The sequence below is a fragment of the Lactuca saligna genome, chromosome 5 (genome assembly GCF_052625555.1).
Source record: "Lactuca saligna cultivar CGN05327 chromosome 5, ASM5262555v1, whole genome shotgun sequence".
Lineage (NCBI taxonomy): Eukaryota > Viridiplantae > Streptophyta > Magnoliopsida > Asterales > Asteraceae > Lactuca > Lactuca saligna.
In genome coordinates, this window is record NC_136421.1 from 301,564,301 (window position 1) to 301,590,813 (window position 26,513).

Sequence of the window (26,513 nt, forward strand, 5' to 3'; positions counted from 1 at the left end):
TTTCCACTTGTACGTAGAGCTACAATCTTTGTATGCCGGACCTTTCCCCTTATGATCATTTTCCTTTCTCTGTTGATTGTTCTCCTCTATCTTAATCATGGTTGTTATGTTGGCATTCAAATTTTGTGAAGCTGCAGACTGGATGAGACTCCGGTACGCAGCTTCACTGAGTGCCAACCCAACTGGCAACAAGAAGTAAAGCCAGTTGCAACTCAGTTGGTTTTCTCTTGGTATGACTGTTCTTTCGGAACAACACCGGATTATCTGGTGATAAGGATAAGCAAAAAGAATATCTTTCACAAATATCCCGTCTTTGAATCTTAATGACTCGCCATCTTCTTTGATCACTAAAACATCACCCCTCTCTCTTACCAATTCGTAGGGACAACATACGAGTGAGATAGAATTACCCATTTTTGGGGTTTTCCCACCGATGATATGTTAGGAATATTAATATAAGCAAAGACTTCAAAGAAGCTTCGATGTCTTCTATGTAGTTGGTGTTCTTTGGATTCCGTTTGTTTCAAAGAGATAAAGTAAGGTTGTGTCTTGTGTTCTTCATTATGGAATCTTTTCCTTAGAATGTATGTCACAAAAGGTGCCAACTTTATCTTGATTTGTGATGTCAACAATGTAAGATGTTGTATTATTTTTGGATTCTACAATGGAATAAACGCGGTTCCTTGTTTGAAGGTGAAGCACGTGGAATTTTCAAAAACTCAAACTAAAAAGTTCTAAAATCGTAATAATAATAAAATTACGTGGCTATGGGTTCCCACGTGTGATCATGCATTAATAGTTGTTCGTGAAGAGTGAGTTGGATACTTGGATTGAATTAGGGTGAGTGTATGCTTTTTGTCGGACTAGAAATCGGTCAACGGGAATTGATGCTTAGGACTTAGGAACTGTGGGTTTATGTAGAGAAGAGAGATAGAGAGAAAGTTTAATTCAATGTGGAAACCAAATAATACTTCAATAAATATGAAAGAAACCATTTCAATGTGGAAGCCAAAAAGTACTTTAATAAATATGAAACGTACAATCCAATTGAAACTTATAATATGGAAAAGTACTTCACAAAAACAAGGCTACCACGTAGGGATGGGTTATAAAACCGGAAAATCGGACCGGAATCGGAATCGGAACCTGTATAACCGAAAAATTCTTAAACAGTCCGGGTATTGGGTTCCAAAATTAGTTTTATCCGGGTTTTGGGTATTTCGGGTATGGGTCTAACGGGTCCGGGTATTCCGGGTTTTGGAACCAGATATGTAAAAAAAACCGGAACCGGGTTTAATGGATCGGAACCGGTTTGTTGAGGAACCGATTTAGCATCCAAGTAACCAGAACTGAAAGGTTATTACATATGTCCAAGGTTGTAAAACTCGTTACTCGGTACATGTTCGGCCAACTACCGAGTAGTGAGTACTCAGGAGTACTCGGATTTAGTAATTCAAATAGAAATATTTTTTAGGAAACTTATATATGTCCAAATCATAAGTTAAAATCTTATTTTGATTGAAATATATAACAAAATTAAATACATGTGAATACACAAAATCTGAAAAACACATAATGGTCTCACTTCGTGAATGATTACTGAAAATTTAAGATATATATATATGTAGTAATAATCACATGTGTTTGTGTTAAATAATAAATTGTTAAGTATATTATACATATTAATCAACGAGTTGACCAGGTTTTACAACACTTCTCAGTGCAGTAAGGGGTCGATCAGGGAGTATTCGGGATTATGTAACTCGCATCAGTAAGGGACCGAGTAGCGAGTACTCATAGGAGTAATCAGCCAATATGCCTGATTCATCAAACTCTTTTCTTTACCCGGTGTCGACAAAGGCTACTAAAAAAATCTCCTCATCTCCTATGATCGACATCAAATACATTCATCAATCTTGTTTTTTTCCCTTTCCTATGATCGACGACAAGACTACAAGAGTGACTTAAAGCAAAATTTTTGTTCTCCTCTCTATTGTCGATCACATTCATCTCGTTTTTTCCATTCATTCCCAATTGAACTTCAAATCAATCTCCTACACTCATCATCATAACCAACATTTATAATCTTTTTCCATTCTAAACTTGAAAAGTATGAGGAGAATTTATGAATGAACTTTGAAACTGTTTCTTTTCCAGGATTAAAGCAAGATACAATGTAAAAACCACAAGGCAAATCAGTTCAGAAGCTATCGCCACATAGTCACCATGATGGGATACATTAAAGTTGAAATTTGGAAATTTCATACTGTTCTTATGGCTTTCCTAAAAGAGATAAACAAGTACATGATCATACGCAATAATAAGAGTCAGATGGTATAACACCCAAAAGATGGTATGTCTTGTGACCCTCGAGAATTCTCATTTTTGGATTTTTGGTCCCTTGAGTACGTTGGACGTACCTATGGGTACGCTTAGCGTACTCTGCCTAAGTGATCGCGAAGGAACCCCACGTACGCTGGGTGTACGTCGGGCGTACGCGTCTGAAAGACTAAACCCTAAATCTCGGACTTGTTCCCTATTTAAACGCCTTTTGGCCTCTTGGATCAAACCTTATCAGTCTCTTTAGCCCTATTTCGTCTTCCTTCAGTTGAGTTAGAGTGTGAGAGCGTTTTGGAGCCTAAGAAGAGGGTTTTGGTGGTTACTTTGGAGTTCTTTCAAGAAGGAGAGTTGTTAAGCAAGCTTGGATCAGTTGGGTGCTTCAAGGATCTGCTTTTGGGTCATCTTACAAGGCTTATGGAGGTAAAAAGCTTGTACCTTTCCTTGTAAATCTTTAGATCTAGCTAGGGTTTTCTTTTTTGGCCCTTTTGTGGGACTTTAATCCTCTTTTAGCAAGATAAGTGACTCCATGAGAGGATAATGGTAGATCTGAGGCCCCTTAGTCTTTTTGAAGTATAAAAATGGAGTCTTGATGGACGTATTGGTCACATGCATGGATTAAGGGCTTTAGAAAGGTCTTGATGAAGGTTTTGGGTGTATGGGAGGCATGCAAAGGCATAAAGTTGGCAACTTTATGCCTTGGGATGTATTAATCAGTTCAGATCTGAATTTTGGACGTAAAGAAATAGAACATAAAGCACTTAATGGAGAAAGTGCTTAGTCTGGAAGGACGTTGAGCGTACTCAATGTAGGCTGCGCGAAGTCCTTAAAGACCCGGTACGTTGGGCTTCATTTTGGTTAATGGACTGGTTGTATTCTGTGATCTATGGTCCATTTCTTCTGTTATGGTCCATGAACATTTTGGGTGGGCCTTATTGGGCTAAAGGCCCAATAATGACCTTGGACTATGACTTTGGGCCCATTAGCAAGAGAAGAGTATGTTAGGCCTCGAGGAAGAATGTGAGTTTGGGTTTTCCTCGATTAATTTGAGATCCTAACATTGATTAATATAAATTATCCGGTTCGAGAGGTTGCAGACTGTTAGGAGAGCGGCTTGTGTGTTCCGCAGACTAAGGTGAGTCTTCTCACCATACCTATGGGTCTAAGGCACCAAGGCCAACCCATTACGTGTTTATGGTATATGTGTAGTCACTTTGTGAATTGATATGATATGTGATTGTGTGTTTTGCATGAAGACCCCGGGGGGAGCCTATCACACCCCAAAACCAAGAACGGCGGAAACGTTCTGGGGCGGAGGACGTCATGTAAAGTATCACAACACAGTAAATGTAAATAAGCAAACAACATCATCCATTGCATTAAATATATAATTTTAATACAAGCATGTTCTGTACAGTTTTAGACACCAAAAATATAATGTGAATCAAAATAATATGAGGAGTCTTGAATGCGCTCCATCTTCTCAAAAGCTGGCATCGGTACCTGTCTACTGATGACCTGAAAATACAAGTTATTTTGAAAGAGTTTATCAGCATTAAGCTGGTGAATTCATAAGTGTTTTAGTGTCGGTGTTTGTTATTAAAAACGTTTGAACCTGTCGCAAGTATAAGTTGTAAAATGTATGTAAGTGTTTGTAAAAGTTTGAATCTCTCAGAAAAACCTATATTTTCTATTAAAGTAGCCTTCTACCCAGGGCTTAACTGTTTTGTATGCTCGTTTGATGTAAAATTGTGTAATTTCCCAAGTGTAACTATCTTTTAACAAAATGTAGTTTGTACATTAAAGTTTAAGTGAAGTTATCACTAAAAATGTAATGGGTAAATCATTGTAGTACTGTAGTTTTGTATTATAGGAACTACTGTTGTACTAACTACCTTAAACCGGATTTATATTAAGGTATAATGTGATAATTGCACCATACTATCGACTGATAACAACGACATAAAGAATGGTCGTAATAACAGAATGACGTTTGGCACCTGCAAACCTGCAGGTCCGGCTGTAGCTAGCAGCAAGGTGTAGGATAGTCAATCCAGTATAGATCTATACGCAAACTCGATGCTCTCCCTCCAAGAGAATTCTGGCTACAACTCGGGCCATGACATTTAAGGCATGCTCCGATACAGTGGAATCTCGGGAGTAAAATCGACCCTTAGGACTTGAGTAAAACTGACCATGGCTTCGGGTTTGAACGGGCACGGAAAACGAGGCAAAACGCAAGGGAAATGTGAAGAAATGAGCAAGTTTTTCGGAAACCCTCGCACCCTTTTTATAGGGGTTGAGAGGCCTCGGTACGCGGGGCGTACGGGCGTACGCAGCGCGTACGAGACATCATCACATACGTATTTCGGATGGGGCGGGTCGGATGGGACGGGTCGGTAGCTTCGCATAGGGCGACGTGGACGATCCGAGGCCTTGGCCTTGAGTACGCGGGGCGTACGAGGGTACGCGGCGCGTACTTCGACCCTAGGTGCTGACTCCTTCGGATAATACCAAGTTTTTAATAAAAATTATATATAAATTAATTATCAAACTTCAAAAATTCATATCTCCTTCATACGAACTCCGTTTTCGACGTTCTTTATATCCCCGCGAAGGTGAGACTACGATCTACAACTTTCATTTAGATTCCGTTGGAAAATTCCGAAATTATTTTTGTTATTTATTTATTAAAATGACATGATTAAGGAATTTCTTTAAAACTTTATAACTTCTTTATCTGACGTCGGTTTTTGCCAGACTTTTTACCGCTGAACAACCATTGTCGAGACCTTCGATTCTCGTTTAGGTCATTTCGGCCAAAAGTCGCTCGATCTCTGATTCGAGTTTTCAGTTGACTGTTCCTAAGCCGAATTTGGAAAAATCTTAACTTCAGTATACGAAGCCGGGTTTGGGCATTCTTTTTACGTACGATCCCGGTTTAATGATGCAAAACATAGTAGGTAGTTAAATAGAAACTTTTTGGACATTTTATTATCGAAGTTAATTTTATTAACTCAAAAGTGTTTACAATACTTGACCTATTAGGCCATTACAAAGAGTTGAAATATCGGGTTGTCACATCATCCCCCCGTTAGAGGGAATTTCGTCCCGAAATTCAAAGTAGTAAAGACACTAGTGAACATGAAAGAGATGAGGGTATTTTTGTTTCATTTGATCTTCGCGTTCCCATGTGAATTCAGGTCCCCGTTTGGCGTTCCAGCGAACCTTCACGATGGGTATGCGACTTTGTTTTGTTTGTTTGACCTCTCGGTCCATGATTTCTACTGGTTCTTCCACAAAGTTGAGGCTCTCGTTGACCTCGATTTCGTCGAGTGGAATTACAAGAGTCTCGTCGGATAGACACTTTTTCAAGTTAGATACGTGGAATGTAGAATGTACGTTACGAAGTGCGCCTGGTAGGTCGAGTTTGTAAGCTACGGGGCCGACTCTTGCAATAATCTCGAAAGGCCCTATGTACCTCGGATTAAGCTTCCCACGCTTTTCGAAGCGTATCAAGCCCTTCCAGGGTGAGACTTTGAGAAGGACTCGGTCTCCCACCTAAAATTCCAAAGGTTTCCTTCGTTTATCAGCGTAGCTTTTCTGTCGGTCTCTAGAGGCTTTCAATCGTTCAGGGATCTGAATGATTTTCTCTGTCGTTTCCCGAATGATGTCCGGACCGATGAGAGTACTGTCGGAAGCTTGCCCCCTGGCTAATTGGGTATCACCCATCTCAGCCCAGCACAGAGGGGATCTGCACTTTTGCCCGTAGAGAGCTTCAAATGGAGCAGCCTTGATGCTCGTGTGATAACTGTTATTATAGGAAAACTCGACAAGGGGTAAATGAGTATCCCATGCCTTCCCAAAGTCAATCACGCAGGCTCACAACATATCTTCCAGTGTTTGGATGGTCCTCTCACTCTGTCCGTCAGTCTGAGGATTGTAGGCTGTGCTCATGTCCAGCCTTGTTCCTAGGGAATGTTGTAGTGATTGCCAAAATCTTGAGGTAAACCTACTATCTCTATCGGAGATAATGGACATAGGTACACCATGTAGCCGTACGATTTCCCTAATGCATGTTCTCGTAAGTTTCTCCATCTTGTCGGTTTCTTTGATAGGCAGGAAGTGTGCAGACTTGGTTAATCTATCAACGATGACCCATATGGTGTCAAGTCCACCCGTTGTCTTGGGCAACTTGGTTATGAAATCCATAGTGATCCGCCCCCACTTCCATTCCGGGATCTCTGGTTGTTGCAATAAACCAGAGGGCTTCTGGTACTTGACCTTAACCTTTGCGCAAGTAAGACATTTACTCATGAAGGTAGCAATCTCTGCTTTCATATTAGGCCACCAGTATAGCTTTTTAAGATCCAGATACATCTTATCTGAACCTGGGTGGACGGAATACCGAGTGTTGTACGCCTCGGTCATGACCAAGTCTCGGAAACCACCGTGTTTCGGTGTCCAGATCCGGTTCATGAAATATAAGGCTTCGTCACCCTTGGCTTCTAAATTCTTGTCAGGGATTCATTCGTCACATTTTCAGGTTTCATGGCTTCAAGTTGAGCCTCCTGAATTTGCTTAGACAAGTGTGAATGGATGGTTATTGACAATGACTTGATTTTGCGACTAGAATATTCCTTCCGACTTAGGGCGTCTGCTACTACGTTGGCTTTACCCGGATGATAACGAATATCGCATTCGTAATCACTGAGTAGCTCGACCCACCGTCGTTGTCTCATGTTGAGCTCCTTTTGATCGAAAATGTGTTGTAAACTCTTGTGGTCGGTAAAGATAGTGCTCTTCGTCCCATACAAGTAATGTCTCCAGATCTTCAGAGCAAACACCACTGCTCCTAGTTCAAGATCGTGGGTCGTGTAGTTAACCTCGTGTGTCTTCAACTGTCTCGAGGCGTAGGCGATGACCTTACCTCGCTGCATCAGGATACATCCGAGCCCTTGATTCGATGCATCGCAATAGACTACGAAGTCTTCTATTCCTTCGGGAAGGGATAGTATTGGTGCGGTGCACAAGGCTCGTTTGAGTGTTTGGAATGCTCTTTCTTGTTTCTCTTCCCAGTCAAAGGCCACGCCTTTCTGGGTTAGGGTTGTAAGAGGTTTCGCTATTCGAGAGAAATTCTGAATGAATCTGCGGTAGTAGCCAGCGAGACCTAGAAATTGACGAATTTCTGTAAGCGTCTTAGGTGCTGACCAGTTCTCAATGGCTTTAATTTTGGATGGGTCCACGTGGATTCCCTCTTCGCTTACCACGTGTCCTAAGAATTCGACTCTCCGGATCCAAAATTCACATTTCGAGAACTTCGCATAAAGCTTCTCTTTTTGTAATGTCTCTAGAACTTGTCGCAAGTGATCGCCATGCTCTTTCTTACTTCAGGAGTAGATCAGGATGTCGTCAATGAAAACGATGACGAACTGATCCAAGTAAGGTCGGCATACTCTATTCATCAGATCCATGAAGACTGCGGGCGCATTGGTCAATCCGAATGGCATCACCACGAACTCGTAATGTCCGTAACGAGTTCGGAAGGCTGTCTTCGGCACATCCTCCTCTAGCACTCGTAACTGGTGATATCCAGATCTCAGATCAATCTTAGAAAAATAGTTCGCCCCTTGCAGTTGGTCGAATAGATTATCTATGTGAGGCAGAGGGTAACGATTCTTGACCGTCAGTTTGTTGAGTTCTTTGTAGTCAATACACATACAGAATGATTCGTCTTTCTTCTTAACGAACAAGACCGGTGCTCACCAAGGTGAGAAACTTGGTCTTATAACGCCCTTGCTGAGCAGTTCGTTAAGTTGACCAGAGAGTTCCTGCATTTCAGCTGGTGCTAAGCGGTAGGGCGACTTGGCTACTGGGGTAGCTCCTGGGACTAAGTCGATTCTGAACTCGACCTGTCGTTGCGGAGGTAACCCGGGTAGTTCTTCTGGGAAAATGTCGGGGAAGTCGCTCACTACAGGGATGTTCTTTAGTTCTTTCGTTTCGAGGCTCGTGTCGACGACGTGAGCAAGGAATGCATGGTATTCCTTACGCAGATACTTCTGTGCTTGAATACTTGATATGATGCGAAGACTTGCACCGGGTTTGTCGCCGTAGACTATAAGAGTTTCGTTAGACAGAAGGTTTAGACGGACTACTTTCTCGTAGCACATGATGTCGGCGCGATGAAGGCTTAACCAATCCATGCCAATGATAACGTCGAAACTTTTTATTGAGACTGGCATGAGGTCGATTGGGAATGAATGGTTATCTAGAGTTAGGGTACAACCTAATTATATGCTACTCGTACTTTCAGTTTTTCCATTAGCCATTTCTACTGTGAATAGTTCTTTGAGTGCGTGCGGTGGTTGATTAAGCATGCGAGTAAATTTATGGTTTACAAAGCTTCGCTCCGCTCCACTATCGAATAGAATGCATGCATAGGAGTTATCAAGGAGGAACGTACCAGTCACCACTGTCGGGTCAGCAACTGCTTCCCCGTGGCCTATAGCTAGTACCCTTCCCGCTCCACCAGCATTCTTTGCTTTGGGGCAGTCCCTCTTATAGTGGCCTGCTTCGCCACATCCATAGCAGGTCGGGCTCGCGCCAAAGCCAGGGACTTGGTTAATAGGTCGTGCCGGGAACTTACAGAAATGGACGGTGTGTCCTTTCCTGTTGCAGTTAGAGCACTGCATTTCACGGCAGGGGCCGTTGTGGTGGTAGTTGCATTTGTTGCACTTGGGCGAACTTCTAACATACCCACTCACCGGAGCAGTAGTAGCAGCAGCAGGGGTTATTGCGGCATGTATTGCCACAATTTGCTGCTTTTTGGCAGCCTGTTGCTTCTTCTTTTCATCCCAGAATTTCCGCTTAGTATCAGTGGGTTTGGAGGGTTCCGGGATGGCTAGGGTGGTTGTGGTTGCAGCGGTTTTGACTCCATGGTCAATGAGTCGTTGTGTCAATCGTTTGGCACTGTCGAAGGTATCGGAGTTTGACGCTAGAACATTCCCCTGATACGGAGGCACTAGCCCCCATATGTACCTCTCGATCTTCTTCCCCTCGGTGGGAACCATATTGGGACAGAGGGCCACCAGCTCGCTGAATCGGGCAGTATAAGCAACCACGTTGGTGCCCTTCATCGTCAGGTTCCAAAGTTCCTGCTCCAGTTTCTGGATCTCGCCCCTCGGGCAGTATTCCTCAGTCATGAGGTCTTTCATTGCTTCCCAGCCTATGTTGTTGGCTACAACGAGAGTTAGTGCCTTAACATGGCCGTTCCACCATGTTAGGGCCTTTCCTTCAAAGGTGCATGCGGCGTACTTGATGATGGGTTTTGGTCATAAGACATCCTATGTGCTCATACAAACCCTAATGCTTGGATCTAGGTTTCTCTATTGTACATGCTTTGAATCCAAGACTATAAACCCTAATTCTAACATATGGAAATCGACATTAACATATAATTAGGTTTAAGAACATACCTTGATTGTTATATAGCAATAACAATCACAACTCCACCTTGGATTGACTTTGGAATGCTTAGAGTCACAAGTGTCACTCCTCTAATGGCTTACAAACACCATAAGCAAATGGAGAAGGTATAAAGAGAGAGGTGAGAGGTTAGAATTCGTATCTAGGACCTCTTGGGAAGGGATACCCGAATTCATGACCCTAGGGGTGTTTATATAGGTGTAGAGATAGGGTTTCAGTCATTATCCTTATCTAGTTGATTATCCATTAAGCAACCAATAAGATAATCTTTGAATCCTTATCATACTCGAATTCTAAGGCTTTCCAACCTTAAATTCGTCCACCATATAAATAAGATAATCCTTACCTTATTTTGTAACTATCACATAATTACAAATCAGCCCCTCTAGTTTAATTAATTACATTTGATCACAAAACTAATTCTTAATTAATTATTGACCAATATTAATTAAACAAATATGATTTCTCCTTTAATATATTATTCTTATAACATATTAATAAATCATATTATCCTCTCTCTCTTTATTCATTTCTCCAATCAAGTGACTTTGGTGAAGGCAACCCAAAAGGACCATGCACCATCGGGTCAAGTACATACCAAAATAGTTATGGACTTAGACACTAATCCAACAGTCTCCCACTTGGATAAGTCTAACAACTATTTTGCGTATGACTTCAGATCCTGATCTGCAATCGTAGCTTTCCAAAGCCGCTGTCAACTCTGATCATATCAGATACGCGTGTCCTTAGATAAGGGATCATATATCCCTCCATTCTAGATATCGTATGAGATATGATTTCAAATCATTCTCTTTGTACTATATCTCGATTTCCGATTTATGACGACAGACTAATTGAACAAATCAAATTAGCCCTAGCCCGGCCGAGCATTTACGTATGTCATCACTAAACCATCGAGGGGCCCAAAGATATCGCTTTTATCCTACTTTGGATAAAAGGAACGGATAAACTTTGATACAATGCTCGCTTGCACTCACTCACCGAATTACACACAATAATATATTTTATAACACCAAGTTACTGGTGCGTTTACATATTATCAATGTGCAACCGATCAGCAAGATACAACTCACACATCTCGGTTTCAAGAATATAAGATGTTATCGTCTCACTAATCACTCGAGATAGTGATCCAAGTGAGCGTGGATTTAATCCAATGCTCAAATCATATTCATAAGCACTCATGAACGTTGCAGCAAACATTTGCTTATGTCTAATACTCTTTTAGACAATCCACACACCAATTCACGACAATCTTCATTCATATCTACTTCCAACATATGAACGACTGTGGCCCGTTTGAATAATTCGATTATTCTTAATAAACTCAATTATTCTGGAAGTCAAAACACACAAAGTGAAACACAAGAATAATACTAATCCCATATGGCCTCAAACCTTTGAGTATAAACAAAACACGTTTTATTTATCACCATATCGATTACTCATTATTTGTCGTTTCGGCTAATCAACTTTTTACTTGAATCATTACACTTGTCCCATGCTCCTAGCATGCACACAATGTTTACCTATGGTTCTTACTTTTGTGAAATAGACAAATTGAACACATTTCCAATCATTCTCATTTCACAACTCCAAATCCATTTTCTTAAGTGTAATAATATCAAATTCTTGTTACTTATAGAATATACTAGATTCTAACACTTTATGCAACGATCCTTTTGTAATGTCACTGCACCAAAGTCTCAAAGACTATTGCTAATGATATTACAAAGTCCTCTATCGGAGATTGTTACAAGACAATTCCTTAGATACGATGTCTCTCAATCAAAGCACATTCCTTTGAACATCCTTTTGCATAAAGGTTTCTAATCTAGTCATAGATTTTCAATATTTACTTCCCAATATGGACACGCTTCCATATTTTCCATATGACAGCTAATTTCTTAATAGAATCTTAACTATTCGTAATGATGTCGATATTGTCCATCCAATATGGAAACATTTCCATAATTTCCAATACTATACTTCCAACTACTCACAAGCGACCAATTCTCGTCGAACTTCGAATCGTCCTTTGATAGTTGTTTAATTATTTTAGTCAGAACCAATTCTAGTCCCTTTTCCCTCTAAATGCGCTGGACATTTGGAAAATTTTTGAATGGTCAAACATTAAAGCATTTGCAATCGATCCTATAACCCAAAGCGTATGGGACACGACGCACAATGTTTTATTTTCTATGTTCTCAAAATTCGAATTGTGAAGAGGAATGCCGTAATCATAATCGAAACTTTAAGAACACACTATGTACCTTTGACTAAATTTATCAACATTTCACAACCTAATCCTTTAGATTTGAAATGAAGCATAATATTCTCTCCCTTAATTATAGCAAAACAAACTTTCAACTCTTACAACTTTGCAAAGTATGACTCTTGTTTTCTATAATTAATATTGCCAACTATGCAATACTTGCCTTAATAATCATACAATCATAACATTTATGCTCCCACTATCATGATGATTATTATAAAACATAACACTTATGCTCCCACTAGCTTCGATATGTATTCATAAACATCTTAACTTTCAGAAAAACAATACTTATTGAATTTCTTAAGTTCATGTTTCTAATACTTAGTGCTTTGATAATCTTTTATCAAGACTTCTTGAACTTATACACTTTTTCCTTAGATAGTTCATATGTGTGTCTTAACAATTAAGACTAATTGCCAAACCTCACAATTCAAATTATGGAAAGGGATGCCGTAACCATGATCGAATTCGAGAATGCAATTTTACAATCACTATCTTTTAAAATATTTCTTAGTGAAAGCATTTTCTCACAATCATTTTCATGAAGGAGGAAATCTTATGACACTTAGATTTAAACGGTGTATGTGTTACTATCCATGTGAATTTGTTAAAATCCAAAGTTTACGACAAATTCAAACTCATATGGATCGAACTTTCTTAATCTTGATTTCTTGCCTTATGGTAGCACAGCTGCCCACCACGTCTTCCAAGTAGTTAAGTAGCTCACCTTTTCCTATCAATGTACTTTCCATTGATCAAGGTCCTTGCCTTTTATGCATTCAAATGAGAACTCATAGGACTCACATGCATAATTAACTCGATTGGATTGGCACAGAAACAAAAAAATATCTTCACGATAGGTTGTAAACCTCAACTCGTGTGCTAGTGATGATCGATAAGGCTTATTTGATTTGTTCTTGAAACTTTTCAAGACTATTAAGACTCCCACTGACTCCTTGACATATACAATTCTCTTATCAAAACATTTCTTGACAAACAAATATTCAAGAGTTAGTGTAGCTTATATCAAAACAAAACACTTCATAATTTTGGTCTTAGTTGGTCTTTGTCTTATCCAAGACATCACAACTTTCCACAATTGATGAATGTTATAAACCTTCTTAATACTATTCACTCAATGTCACAATCTTGACTTTAAGACTTGTTTTGGAACGAAGTATGATTGACTTCTTGATTTGACCATTTCTTCAATCTTTGATTCCTCTTCTTGGACATACAATTGTACCAAGACTCATTAGAGGATCAATTGAGATATGGTTCTTAATCATTAGGACCTATCATAAAGCATAAAAGCTACTCTCCCTTCTTCTTAGAATGGAAAAACTCTTATCTTTCTGCCTACTTGATTCTTCTTATTCGTTTTGCTATTGATCTAAACCCTTTAATCAATTCAAAATTACACTTAATCTTGTAAGTGTAATCATATTTACTAAGCCTTTAGTAAATCATGACGAATATCTTTGTTACTCTTATGGTGAACTTGATCAACACACAACTTTGTGTACTCGATCTCCTAGTCCTTCACTTGACACTTTGTCAATGAATTAGTCCAATTTCCAAATACGAAATTTCTCATTCATCGTGCATCCACGTTGCATGATTCCAAGTTTCTGTCCAATTGAAACTTGGGCGATGAGAAACTCTCCCTATTTGGTAAATTCTTGACATTTCCATAAATAACATAACTAAGAATCATATCCATTCGTTGTATAAATATTCAAACATCAATTTACATAACGATTTCATTGCAAGGAAACAAATAAATAAGTGAGTCAAAATTTATTTTATTTATAAAAGCAGCGGAAAAACATTTGTCCTTACAATGCAAAATCCATTGAAAACTATGTAAAAAATGAAAAAAATTTAACAACTCTATCATAACTATCTAAGCTCAAAATCCAATCTTCAAGTCCATGCGATCAAGATCCATCTCTTGTGATTAGATTCATCTTGCTCTCTTATCAAGCTTCCTTTCTTTTCACCGATCCTACAAAACATTCAAATGTAATCTTATCACATCATGTATTAAGAATCAATGACTAGGAACTTAATGGAGTTAGATAGTGGATTCTTACCTAAAGCGTAGTCATACTTTTGACTCTCCCATCTCTTAGATCTCTTAGGTAAATAGGGCAACTTCGTCTCCAATGCTCTTTCTCTTGGCAATAAAAGCAAATTGACTCCTTTGGAACAACACATGGAACTACTTCAGACATCGCCTTTCTCTTATGATCAAACTTTTTCGATCATTGCATGTCTTTCATTGCCATTGTCTATATCCATAGAGGTCTTGAAGGTAGATTCACCAATCAACTTTGCTTTTCTATTGCGCCAAACCATTGTTGATTCAGCAGCAATAAGCATGTAGGTGAGATCTATAAGTGTCACGTCGTGGTTCATCATATAGTACTCTCTTACGAACTCGCTATACGAGTTAGGAAGTGACTGAAGAACCCAATCAACAACCATCGCTTCACCAACAACGGATCGCATCATTCTTAATCTATCAATGTGTGACTTCATCCCTAAGACGTGTGCACACACCGACTTGCCCTCTTTATGTTCACTTGCCAAAAGGGCTTGAGTGATATTGAACCTTTCAATTTTACAATCTTGTGGGTTAGGGAGTATAATTGGAGGAGGAGGAGGAAGTGAAGCATGATTTCTTGTTCCTCGATCGAATCGTGGAATATCATCTTCATGTGGAATGCTTGTTCCACGGGACTTGAGAAGACCATAGTTGTCGAACTTTGACATCGGGAGAAAAACGAATTCAAGTTAGTTGATTAATTGAGTCCTTGGTAAATCACCCAAATGAAATTCCAAGGCTAGGACCCAACACAATATCCTACAACTCGGGAGAGGGATGCCGTAACCCAAATTGCAGAACATTTGAAGGTAAGTGAATGACGATTCACTAGTTTCCACCATGAAAAACGAAAAAGAAATTTAAGTTTTAAATCTATGAAAACTCCTAGATCCTTTGAGATTCATTGAACATTTCAATGGCATGTTTAAATCTCGATATGCCCCTCTAGTTTGTGACTGGGATGTCGAGGATCACAAAGCGGGTGTGAATAACCATGCAAACTACATGGTGCCCTCACATGTTACAATCACCTATTCGATGTGCCGGTAAACCACACACGCTCCACCGAACTATGACAAACATTGAGTCACCCTTTGCTACCTTTGCTTAGAACCATTTAGTGTGTCGGTAAACCACACACGCTCCACTAACATCTTCGCAAGGGCACAAAGTGTAATTTCATGGAATTGCATCAATTCACTTTTGCCTAAGTAACTAAGATTGGGAATTTGAAAAACATTTAGTTACTTTGTATTTCATTATACTTATAATGGAAGGTTTCGTCCTATCCTACCCGTTCGGCTAACGACCCTCCACTAGTCAAGAGTGCGGTGGGTAAGAGTGGATACCCATTCAATCGCCATTTTATAGGCAATTTCCTTAAACACCCCTTATAGACCAGCTTCGTGAATGAGGCCTACTAACGGTAAGACTGACTTTTACTCATACATATATATATAATGTTAGACCTTTAATGTTATATATATAGTATAGGGTGTATTTCACACTTTTAAAATACCATATGGTTAACTTTAACAATTACACTTTTAATTCAATTAAATGGTTAACCTAAACTTTTATGGATTTATTAAACCTCTTTTAATTATGCTCCTTAATTAATTAATAAAACCATAAGGGTGTGATTTGAACTTTTCAAAACATTACTAGGGTTTTAGAATTTAACATTTCTAATTAAACCTTTAATCAACTTTTAAATTCCAAAACTTGAGGGCAAGTTTTGAAACCTTTTTCAAAACATTAGGGTTTTAACTATTTAAATTTCAAAACTCCAAAACTTTTGGGTTCAAATTTAAACTATAAAACCTAAAGGGGAAAATATGAAACCTTTCATAACAACAAGGATCAATAACAAATAATTTTAAATTAACATTTAATCACATAATTATCCATATTTGATTTATTTAATGATTTCTTGCAAAACAATTTATCAATTTACTCAAAATAATTAATCAATTATTTTATAAGGAAACAATTATCTTGTTAATTGATAATTATCTTTATTTAGATCACAAATATAGTCAAATATATCATATAATCGGATTAATAATGATCTAACATGATAAGGAAACTATCCATAAGCAAATACAGCAAGAAAATCCGAGAAAACCTCCATCTGACGATTCGACTCATCGAGTCAGGCATTGGACTCGTCGAGTCTGCATGGACTCGGCGAGTTCAGCCATGGACTCGGCGAGTCTGCATGGACTCGGCGAGTTCAGCCATGGACTCGGCGAGTCCATCCTCCCAAACTTCAAAAAATCTAATTTTTCAGATATACAAGCATCAATACAATTGAAACCAAGCTAGGCTCTGATACCACTGATGGGTTTTGGTCATAAGACATCCTATGTGCTCATACAAACCCTAATGCTTGGATCTAGGTTTCTCTATTGTACATGCTTTGAATCCAAGACTATAAACCCTAATTCTAACATATGGAAATCAACATTAACATATAATTAGGTTTAAGAACATACCTTGATTGTTATATAGCAATAACAATCACAACTCCACCTTGGATTGACTTTGGAATGCTTAGAGTCACAAGTGTCACTCCTCTAATGGCTAACAAACACCATAAGCAAATGGAGAAGGTATAAAGAGAGAGGTGAGAGGTTAGAATTCGTATCTAGGACCTCTTGGGAAGGGATACCCGAATTCATGACCCTAGGGGTGTTTATATAGGTGTAGAGATAGGATTTCAGTCATTATCCTTATCTAGTTGATTATCCATTAAGCAACCAATAAGATAATCTTTGAATCCTTATCATACTCGAATTCTAAGGCTTTCCAACCTTAAATTCGTCCACCATATAAATAAGATAATCCTTACCTTATTTTGTAACTATCACATAATTACAAATCAGCCCCTCTAGTTTAATTAATTACATTTGATCACAAAACTAATTCTTAATTAATTATTGACCAATATTAATTAAACAAATATGATTTCTCCTTTAATATATTATTCTTATAACATATTAATAAATCATATTATCCTCTCTCTCTTTATTCATTTCTCCAATCAAGTTGCTTTGGTGAAGGCAACCCAAAAGGACCATGCACCATCGGGTCAAGTACATACCAAAATAGTTATGGACTTAGACACTAATCCAAAAGTTGACTTTACTCGCCGCAGGGCATGAATAGATTTCGAAGACTGATTCAGTCTTCTCGAGCCATTGCGAGAGGGCAATGACTCCGCCAGTGCCGTAAAAAGGCTTCGGTTTGCAATTTGTGAAATCCTTGTATGAGCACTCTCTCGAGCGCACAGGGGTTTCAACCGGGGTTGATTCCACAGGGGTTCCACCTCTGCTGGCATCAGAAGAGTGATACTGAGCCATGGCAGTTGCCACTGCTGCAGCTACAGCAACATTCAGGGCTACAGTATCGATGACCGGAGGCGGAGGAGGTGGTGGTGCAGGATTATTCCTGGGAGATTTGCGAGGAGGCATCTTTCAGCTATAAGTTTATAAAGATAAGAAAAATGGTAAGAATCAATTTGTAAGCAACGTGAGAGCGACACATGGACTAACTAACCATAGCCCAACAGTTGAATGAGTGTTTGAAATCACAATAAGAAATATTAGTAGGAAAGCACAAGTATATAGATTTTTCCCACAGATTAGATATATTTCAATAATACTGGTATTACTAATGTAATAAGTTTAGGGAAAATTGACCTAACAGTAGGTCTTACATCATACCATACGGAAATCTTGGCAGTTCTTAGATTCCTAATTACAGTACTGAAAGTTAGGAATATTTTACAGATAAGTGCTACTTAGAGCACAGATGTTAAAGGCTAATCCTTGACCCAAAAGATAATAATGTACTAGACATCATCTAACGGCTATGTGTATTCCTCGGGAGAACCCTGAGGTCTCTCATTTGACGGACCACCTCTTGAAGGTGTCGCTCATGAGCCCTTTGACGAGCTCGGAGTTCCATGACTTCTGCTTGAGAGGCAACCAGATGTTGCTGTAGGGTTTCATTGGTTATCCGGGTCCGTTCCATGTCTTCTTCAAGAAGGCAGATGCGGACTGTGTTGACACTTGAGTTGGCATCAATCTCCATGACCCGGTCGATGGCTGCTCGACCTTGCTCGACATTACGAGATATTCTGCGGATAATGACAGGCAGAGCTCGGTCAGCAGAGCCACCATCGCTGACTTTGTAAAAGCTTCGGTCCCCAAAGTATGGTAAGGGTTGACCCTGTTCATCACTCCAATGATTCAAGTTGTTTGCCCATAAGGGAGTAGGACCTGGAAAAGCTGGCCGAGGGTTGTTGTTCGGGGCTTGACCTACGAGCGGTAGGTTGTTGACTTCAGGCTCGGAGTCGGATCCATTAGAAAAGCCTTCTGCGAGGTGATCATCCAAAGGGATTGGATGCTCAACTTCGGGCTCTTCATCGATCCACCCGGCATTGCCTTCATTTGGAAAGTACGGGTCGCCTTGATGGAATCCAGCCATTTAGATCTACGTGAGAAGAGAGGTATAAGAATATAGTATACGTGTAACTAGTAGTACAAAATACACCTATAGTATTTAAAGTTTAAGTTCTACTGATCTTTTTGTGGCATTGTTGGTAAGTTTTTATACTTGTTAACACATCACAACCATTCTAGGGCATATGCTAATCACTCCTCGGACCAGCATAGTTGATCAGGCTATGCCATTCCCAGGACTGACTATACGTCCCCTAGCTTACCTGTGATATTTAACAATCGTAAAACTTTTGTTCCTATCGTTGTGATACTGGTTTTAGTATGAATGCAGACTAGTATACTTAATTAACTATTTTAGAATTCGAAGTATAGACTCCTGGTGAGAGTGTTTTAATCCCAAATGGGTTTATAGTTTAGTATATCTTTTATGGGTTGATATATTTGATTCACTATAAACAATGCTTTGATACCAATCTGTCACACCCCAAAACCAAGAACGGCGGAAACGTTCTGGGGCGGAGGACGTCATGTAAAGTATCACAACACAGTAAATGTAAATAAGCAAACAGCATCATCCATTGCATTAAATATATAATTTTAATACAAGCGTGTTCTGTACAGTTTTAGACACCAAAAATATAATGTGAATCAAAATAATATGAGGAGTCTTGAATGCGCTCCATCTTCTCAAAAGCTGGCATCGGTACCTGTCTACTGATGACCTGAGAATACAAGTTATTTTGAAAGAGTTTATCAGCATTAAGCTGGTGAATTCATAAGTGTTTTAGTGTCGGTGTTTGTTATTAAAAACGTTTGAACCTGTCGCAAGTATAAGTTGTAAAATGTATGTAAGTGTTTGTAAAAGTTTGAATCTCTCAGAAAAACCTATATTTTCTATTAAAGTAGCCTTCTACCCAGGGCTTAACTGTTTTGTATGCCCGTTTGATGTAAAAGTGTGTAATTTCCCAAGTGTAACTATCTTTTAACAAAATGTAGTTTGTACATTAAAGTTTAAGTGAAGTTATCACTAAAAATGTAATCGGTAAATCATTGTAGTACTGTAGTTTTGTATTATAGGAACTACTGCTGTACTAACTACCTTAAACCGGATTTATATTAAGGTATAATGTGATAATTGCACCATACTATCGACTGATAACAACGACATAAAGAACGGTCGTAATAACGGAATGACGTTTGGCACCCGCAGACCTGCAGGTCCGACTGTAGCTAGCAGCAAGGTGTAGGATAGTCAATCCAGTATAGATCTATACGCAAACTCAATGCTCTCCCTCCAAGAGAATTCTGGCTACAACTCGGGCCATGACATTTAAGGCATGCTCCGATACAGTGGATCACAATTGTTATCGTATTCTTGTATATGTAATGAAATGTTTCTCGTTCTAGTATAGTTGTATATGTTCTCATAGTATAGTTGTATATATTCTCTTCCTAGTATAGCCTCATGAATGAACTGACTCATTGATCTAGTAGTTGTAATAGTATGATTCTGTGTTAGCCCGATGGTAACTTACTAATGGTGGGTCTAGTACGTATGAATATGGAAGTACTTTTATGTCTATATATGTATATTTGATATATAATTAATATGGAAACGACCTTCGGATGGTCACCCGAAATTCCACCAGACCACATCCAAATCGAGGAAAAGGAAATAGGACAGGTGGCTTTCCTAAGTCCTTTAAACATTATTTATACATCTATACATATATGGGCATGCAATTTATAAGTAGTAAAACAAAGTTTAGATAAAAGCATTTGATAAGTAAAAGAGTTTGTAAAACGTTTTGAAGTAAAACAGTTCTATAAACAGTTTGAACAGTGATAAAATCATTGGTTTCCTAGTTATTAATCACATGTGATTAATGCAATCACATGTGATTGAAGCAATAACTATAAGTATTTAACTTGTATCCCCCCCCCCCCCCCCATAAAGTATTTAAACATTTAAAAATCATTTCAAAGGTTGATTTAACTGGTATGAACTATCTTGAAAGTTTTAAGATAGCGAGATGGAAAACCGGGCAGAGTTTCGTCTTGGAAAACGGATTTTTTTCTTGGGATTCTCGGGAATCTCGGGAGTAAAATCGACCATCGGGACTTGAGTAAAAATGACCAGGGCTTCGGGTTTGAACGGGCACGGAAAATGAGGCAAAACACAAGGGAAATGTGAAGAAATGAGCAAGTTTTTCGGAAACCCTCGCACCCTTTTTATAGGGGTTGAGAGGCCTCGGTACGCGGGGCGTACGGGCGTACGCAGTGCGTACGAGAGGTCATCGCTTACGTATTTCGGATGGGGCGGGTTGGTAGCTTCGCATAGGGCGACGTGGACGATCCGAGGCCTTGGCCTTGAGTACACGGGGCGTACGAGGGTACGCGGGGCGTACTTCGGCCCTAGGTGCTGACTCCTTCGGATAATACCAAGTTTTTAATAAAAATTATATATAAATTAATTATCAAACTTCAAAAATTCATATGTCCTTCATATGAACTCCGTTTTCGACATTCTTTATATCCCCGCGAAGGTGAGACTACGATCTACAACTTTCATTTAGATTCCGTTGGCAAATTCCGAAATTATTTTTATTATTTATTTATTAAAATGACGTGATTAAGGAATTTCTTTAAAAATTTATAACTTCTTTATCTGACGTCGGTTTTTGCCAGACTTTTTACCGCTGAACAACCATTGTCGAGACCTTCGATTCTCGTTTAGGTCATTCCGGCCAAAAGTCGCTCGATCTCTGATTCGAGTTTTCAGTTGACTGTTCCTAAGCCGAATTTGGAAAAATCTTAACTTCAGTATACGAAGCCGGGTTTGGGCATTCTTTTTATGTACGATCCCGGTTTAATGATGCAAAACATAGTAGGTAGTTAAATAGAAACTTTTTGAGCATTTTATTATCGAAGTTAATTTTATTAACTCAAAAATGTTTACAATACTTGACCTATTAGGCCATTACAAAGAGTTGAAATATCGGGTTGTCACAGAACCCACGACATTAGATGTAAGACCATGTTGGGTAGCCCATGGCAATCCTAGGTAAAGACCATGTGGGGTAGCCCATGATATTGGATATAAGACCATGTGGGGTAGCCCATGGCAGTCCTAGGTAAAGACCATGCGGGGTAGCCCATGGCATTCTTGTTGGTTTGATGTATGCATGGCTTATGTGATATGTGTGTAGCTTGATTAGCTACTAGGATATGTGTATGCGTGGTGTGTGGTATGCTCTGGTAAACTCACTAAGCGTTTCGCTTACAAGTTGTTGAATTATTTCAGGTACATCGGAGCCCAAGGGCAAGGGCAAGACGTGATGGCGCGGCGTGCACTCTATCTCTCTTTCACTAATACGTTTAGGGACACTCTAATGATTTATATTATGTAATGGGTGATGTTTTAAAACTAAATGTGGGATCTCATGGTTCTATGCAATTGTGTTTATTAAATTTAAATGAAAATTTTCTTGAAATTTGGAACGTTACAAGTTGGTATCAGAGCCTTGGTTTGAGGGATTCAGGCACACTCTCAAGTGTGTCGGGACTCAAACTAAGGAATGGTAGAAATTGTTTTCAAAATAATAACATAAAAAGGGGGATTTTCAAAAGAAAATGAAAATATGAGAGTGCAACGCGCGTGATCAACCGAGCCAAGTAAGTAGTTCCCCAATATGTTAGCCATGTTATACCGACTTTGAACTGTGTTGATTATGTGAAACTTGCTATGTGTATGCTTCTAAAATTGTATACGGTTAGGAGCTTATAGACTCATAATGATTGATTTGGCCTTATTTCCTGTTCCTTGTTTGGTTGTGGTCCTAGGGTAGAATCTCTTATTCGAAACTCTATTTGATCCCTTCTCTATGTACAATTTGCATACATAAAGCAACCTGTTATAATGGACGTGATTGTTATGAGTAAAGAAAATCTTAGGATAGCCTGAGATTGAGATGTGCGGTAAACGCAGGGTATGTTTTGGTTGTAGGACGAATTGGAGTTATCAGATAGAACATTGAGGAAAGGTACAGGTAGGTGTGGAAGGTAGTATTGGGTCTGTATTACTGAAAGCACAGGACCTGTACCCGGAGCACCGTTAGATCTGACGACCCCAAGGAGGACCGGGGTGGAAGTATCCCTTATATGAAAATCCTGATCATTACAATTTATGATATTTCAGTTAGCATGGTGGTGACATGATTTGGAGCAGGAGGATCGGGATCGGGATCGGGATCGGGATCCGGGGCGGGATCTGGAGACACAACTGATGTCATTGATGAGAGGTTGCGAGAGCTCATTGCACACGAGGTTACCAGGGGCATCCTTGATGCAACCCCAATCATTTTTTGGATGGTCAAGGAGGGTATTATGGAAATTATAGAGGAGAGACTCAGATCGTTCAGGGCGGAGTTGGCAGCGGGACAGATTGGGACCTGAACTCACTCCTTTCGAGAGTTCAAGGCGTGTGGGGCGCCGGAGTTCTTCGGGGTCAGGGACCCCATTGTCAGCCGATGCTGGGTAGTGGATATTGAGAACCCCAGTGCACGAGCTCATGCCCGTAGGTGGAAATGGTTGGGTTTTCTTTGTGTATGTTGAGAGACATGGCTCGTGATTGGTGGGGTGAGGTTACTAGCCAAGTGGGGCCAGCCGGAGTGGCTGAGATAGCGTGGGATGATTCAGAGTTTGCACCACCTATTGAGGTGCAACGGTTAGGGAGGGAGTTTCATGACTTGTAGCAGACCACCAAGATTGTGGCAGAGATCACCGCCAAGTTTCGGGAATGAGCTTTACTAATTACACAGTATGCTACTGATGAGGAGATGAGGCGGACCCGATATCATTCCATGTTGAGGGACGATATCCGGGAGTTTATGAGCTTTACACGGTGCAAGACCCTAAATGAGATGGTAGAAAAGGCACGTGAGAGGGAATTGGAGTTGGATACTCGCACAAAGCGGAAGACTGAGTAGGCGCAGGCAGCAGGGGTCAGGCTAAGAAGCCTAAGACCTCTAATTCTTAGGGTAAGGGCCAGTAGGGTTGGGGCCAGTGTGCCAAGTGTGGGAGATTCCATAGCAGGACGTGTAGGACGGCTGGGATGTCAGGATGTTACTCTTGTGGTCAGCAAGGCCACATGAGTAAGGATTGCCCCAAGAAGGTCTTGATATGTTTCCACTGCAACTAGACAGGCCATAAAAAGGCTGAATGTCCAAGGTTGCAAGGAAGAAGAGGAGCGGTGGCGGTGCCTGCACCCGCCACCCTGAGGATCACTGATGGTTTCCCTACTAAGGCGGATACCCCAGCGGTGAGGAGCCACGCGTTTCAGCTGACTACTGAGGAGGCTCGGGTCATGCCAAATGTTGTGGCCGACATGTATCTATTACTTCTCTGCTCATTGTGATTGTATGGCTTATGTTTATCTCATGTTTTTATAGGGACCTTTTTAGTCAATGGTATGTTTGCGCATGTCTTGTTTGACTCGGGTGCCACCCGGTCGTTTATGTCTCTTGCGCTTAGCAAGAAATTCTGGGACACGCCGGGGACCTTGGATCTCCCGCTCGAGGTTGAGATTGCAGATGACCGCACTGTTAGTGCTACGAGGGTATATCGAGACTGCGTCCTGAATGTACTTGGGGAGTGGTTTCGAGTTGACCTAGTTCTGATACCGTTGTGGGGACTGAAGGTGATTGTTGGGATGGACTGGCTGGGGGCCAATGGGGCCATGATTGATTGTGAGCGACAATTGGTCCGGATTCGAACCCAAAGTGGGGGAGAGCTGGTTATTCATGGTGAGAGGGCCCCGCAGGGACCGACCCTCTGTTCAGCTACGAGGGCAAGGAGGTTTCTATAGCAGGGTTGCATAGGATTTCTGGCTTATATCTCAATTACGAGGGTAAGGACCGCAACATATGTGGGTAGTATGCCAGTTGTTCAGGACTTTTGGGATGTTTTCCCCAAAGAACTACCAATGGTGCCTCCGGAGAGGCAGGTGGAGTTTCGTATTGACTTGGTGTTGGGTGCCGCCCAATAGCAAAGGCACCATATCAGTTGGCACCACCCGAGATGTGGGAGTTATCTACGCAGCTTTAGGAGCTGCTACACCGAGGGTTCATACGTCCGAGTAGTTCCCCGTGGGGTGCACCGATTCTTTTCGTGAAAAAGAAAGACGGCTCGAATAGGATGTGCATTGATTATAGGGAGCTGAACAAGCTGACGGTAGATAACCGCTATCATTTGCCAAGGATCGACGATTTATTTGATCAGCTTCAGGGTGCATCTTGGTTCTCCAAGATTGATCTCCGGTCCGGGTATCATCAGATGAGGATTAGGGATGGGGATGTATCGAAGACAGCTTTCAAAACTCGTTATGGGTATTATGAATTTGTGGTTATGTCATTCAGGTACATCGGAGCCCAAGGGCAAGGTCAAGGCGTGATGGCGCGGCGTGCACTCTATCTCTCTTTCACTAATATGTTTGGGGACACTCTGATGATTTTTATAATGCAATGGATGATTTTTCAAAACTAAATGTGGGATCTCATGGTTTTATGCAATTGTGTTTATTAAATTTAAATGAAATTTTTTCTTGAAATTTGGGTCGTTACAGATGGAACAAAAGCTATAAGATGAATGTGAAATTTCAATCCAATTCAAACAAATATCAGAGAAGACTTGCCTTTAGGAGTTAGATTTATGATAATCTCATTAAAGGGAATCTCTAGAACCCCATGTACAAGTGCATATTGCAACAACCATCTCATAACTGCCCTCTTTTGGTCTTCCGTTTTCAAAAACCTAATTAATTTCACCCTAACAACAAGATTCAATCACCAAGAGTTTGAATTTAGGAAGTCAAATTCAGTAATAACGGTAATATTAACCTTACCTGGTGATAGAGGAATGTTGTTCTTGAGGCAAAACGGACATGGCGATGGAGAATTCATTGGGTATGGGATTCCATTATGATATGTTAGCCAACGATCTCTTCATACCCTTTCCCATCTCCATTTCTATGGCGTTTCACAGAAGCAGAAGATGGGGGTATGATTGTAAATTTTTTTCTTTTCGTTTAAAAATTTTGGGTTCCGGTTCCATCTACGGGTTTTCGATTATTTTCGGGTCTAATATACGAATTTGGTTCCAATTATCAATTTCTGGTTCCATACTACTATACCCGGTTTAATACCTGGAACCAAACCGGAATTAGTATCGTATACCGGTGCGGTTCTCGGTTGTTATAATCCTTCAATTCCGGGTTCCGGGTTTTTCGGGCCCGAGTAAACCAGTCCGATTTTGGACCTAATTTCATCCATACTACCGCCTAAGCTACATTGAACGCATAAAAGACACTAAGTTTACATATAATTTTGATTTTGACGTTGTATTTTATTTTTTGTCAATTAAGTCACTAAGTTTACACTTTTGTAACAGATTTAACCAATCGACCAGTTTGCTTCAGGTGTTTCATGTTTCTCACTTGTTGACTAGGCAAAAACCTAATGTGGCTTTCATATATGATGAGAGTTAGAAAACACTTGGGTTAAATTGAACACGTATGTAGATTTGTATTCACTTTCCCTTATTTCTTCTTTTCTTCTCTCAAAGCATCATGATTTTATGCAAATGGATTCCCAATGTCGCTTAAGTGGTTCATCAACCAAAATAGTGTAAGTAAGGCAAGGAAGTTTTCCTTTGGGAGATGTTACCGTGGACAACTTTTATTGCCTTACTTACACCATTTTGGGAAGATGAACCACTTGAATGACCTTAGAAAGCCATTGTACAAAAGCGTGATTCT

General features: G+C 40.0%; 1 pseudogene; it reads right to left on the minus strand.

Moving 5' to 3' along the window:
- Nucleotides 1–2,041: 2,041 nt before the first annotated feature.
- Nucleotides 2,042–25,723, minus strand: LOC145046961 (uncharacterized; annotated as a pseudogene).
- Between the last annotated feature and the right edge of the window lie 790 nt (nt 25,724–26,513).